General features: G+C 37.8%; 1 non-coding gene across 1 annotated transcript; it reads right to left on the reverse strand.

Moving 5' to 3' along the window:
* Positions 1-1,871: 1,871 nt before the first annotated feature.
* Positions 1,872-2,002, reverse strand: LOC114221755 (small nucleolar RNA SNORA22). Its single transcript, XR_003611806.1, has one exon. It is a non-coding gene; the product is annotated as a small nucleolar RNA SNORA22 (small nucleolar RNA).
* Between the last annotated feature and the right edge of the window lie 700 nt (positions 2,003-2,702).

Below are 2,702 nucleotides of genomic sequence, written 5' to 3' on the forward strand. Positions count from 1 at the left end.
GTTTTACAGGCATTTAACTAGTGTAGCCTTCAATCTTGCCCCTCTGATTTAGTGAACATAGTACAGAGGGAGTGATGTTTTTTCTTTCTTTCTTTTTAAGACTTTAGTTATTTATTTGAGAAAGAGAATGAGTGAGAGAGAGAAAACAGAAGTGGGGAGGGGCAGAGGGAGAGGGAGAAGCAAACTCTCCACAGAGCAGGGAGCCCGACATGGGGCTCAATCCCAGGACCCTGGGATCCTGACCTGAGCAGAAGGCAGAGACTTAACTGACTGAGCCACCCAGGCGCCCCTGATTTTTTTTTTCTAAAGAGCAATTTTTTTTGCCTCTTCATCCCACTTAAAACCTTTCATGGGCTCCCCCACTGCCTTCTGGATAAAGTCCACACTTTTAATACAAAGCCCATGGTTACTTCCCCAAGTTCATTTCTCAGCACTAACTCTCTCCAACCCCGGAGCACCATGATCACTGCATTTCCCCCAGTAAACACACTGCTTCCAGTTCTCCAAACACCAAGCGCCCTGCTTCTGTTCATGCCCATTCCCAACTTTGGTCCCCTTATGGGAACCACTCTATTGGTTTCAGTTCAGATGTTATTCCTCCAGGGAAGATTTCCTTGGCCTGCCAAGAGAGGGTCACAAGTCCTCCCAAAGGGTTTCAATTTCCTATTTATTTACAGGTCTCATGACACTGAGCTTCTTATTTCACAATTTCATTCCTAGCTCCTGGTCCACAGCATGCTGTTAATAATATTTCTTGAATAACTGAAATACCTGGCAAATGAAAATAAAATTCCAGTTGAACTCACTGCGATCCTTATATTTATCTCACTGTCTCTCATATGACATAGTTATTTATTTGTTGAATAAATCGGCATACTTTTTCCATCACACACAGATCATGCAGTCTATACCCAAGCCAGTTGCCTTTATTGTCTCTGTTCAAAACAGAAAACTTTCTCTTCACTCCAAGCCCAAGTTGGTTTTTTTTCCTATTAAGTTATTTTAAAGAATCACAGAAAAAATGTAGCTTGTGCTTGAAATGTCCTTTTAAAATATTTTAACAATATTTTTAAGATATCACTGGTGTAATCTGATTTTTTTCACATATTTCCTTTTCGAAAAAATCGTGCTTAGAGAAAAGGACATAACATTAGCTTTACTATCTTAACCATTTTTTTTTTACAAGGAATGTTTAATAAGGTTGGTAACATATGCTTAACTAACATGCATTTCTGGATCACTGCAGCTAAAACAAAACACCCTATTCATTAAGTAAAAACGGTTTGTTTTATGTGTTGTACACTTCAGGGCAATTAGTAAAAAAAAAAAAAAACCCAGGATACACTTGTTTCGTATTCTAATGACACGTAGCACGTGAGGATGTATCTTCTACTCCTTTTTTCGTATCAGGATGCAGTGGCCCATCATGCATAACGAGACCTCTGATTAAGCATATATCAGTCTCATATTTCTGTTTCATTTCCATGATCTTGACCATGAAGAGATCAATAGGTTAATTTTGGGTTTTACTGGCCAAAGTGGAGTCCAGTATAGCCTCTGTTAAGACATCGGCAAGTTCAGTGTGAACCCACGTAGAGGTGCTCCCGCCACACCTATAAGTGTTTTCCTGTTCCTCTTTCTGCTTACATGACTCACTCCAAAAACTAATGTGCCTTTTCCTTTGAAGCTTCAGATCCCTCTCTTATTATTCTGGGATAAAGACCCTAATAATAAACACACAATTACAAAACCACCCCCACACTAGAGTTCTTCAATTAGGTGCAGCTATAGTTTGAATGAAAGACAGTTTTTGAAGGGATATTCCGGATCATTCATACTTGTATTGTCTCATTGATACAATTAAGTTAATATAATGTGCTGACTTTCTGAATGCATTTAAAAGGATAAACAGTCCTTTCAATGCAGAGGGAAAGAACACACATCACTCTAGCACAGTGTCAAAGCCAAGGGAACTATTAAACCATCTGTTTTAAGTGCACAGTTCAGTAGTGGTAAGTATATTCACACTGTGGTGTTGCGGACCTCTAGAACTTTTCCATCCTGCAACACTGAAATTGTATACCCATTAAACATTTATGTCCCTCCTCCCCCAGTCCTTGCCAACCACCTTTCTATTTTCTGTTTCTATGCTTTGGACTGCTTTAGATACTTCATATGAGTGAAATCATTATAGCATTTGTCCTTTCGTCACTTGCTTATTTCAGTTAGTTAGCATAATATCCTCAAGGTTCATCCATGTTTAGTCTGTGGAAGGATTCCCTTCCTTTTTTAAGGCTGAAGAATATCCCACTGAATGGATATACCATCTTTTCTTTATCCATTCATTTGTCAAAGAACATTTGGGTTGCTTCTACTTCTTGGCTTTGTGAATAATGCTGAAATGAACATGGTGTACAAATATCTCTTTGAGATCCGATTTTGAATTCTTTTGGATATTGGAAAGTTCAGGAGATGCTGTTTTTCAACTTCATTATGTATTTTTTGAGCTTATTCCTTTCACTTAGCATTCTGTGTGTGAAATACAACCAAATTGTTTCCTGTAGTTCAGATAATTTTAATTTCATTCTTCTATGTGATATTCCTTTTTATGATTTTACCAAAATTTAGTTATCTATTCTAATATTATGATCCTGCTAAGTACTTTCTTATTCAACTATCTTGGTGAGCATGTGCTAGAGTTT

Source organism: Eumetopias jubatus, unplaced genomic scaffold, assembly GCF_037043125.1.
Source record: "Eumetopias jubatus isolate StellerSeaLion01/CBP00866 unplaced genomic scaffold, mEumJub1_p1.0 scaffold_8, whole genome shotgun sequence".
Classification (NCBI taxonomy): domain Eukaryota; kingdom Metazoa; phylum Chordata; class Mammalia; order Carnivora; family Otariidae; genus Eumetopias; species Eumetopias jubatus.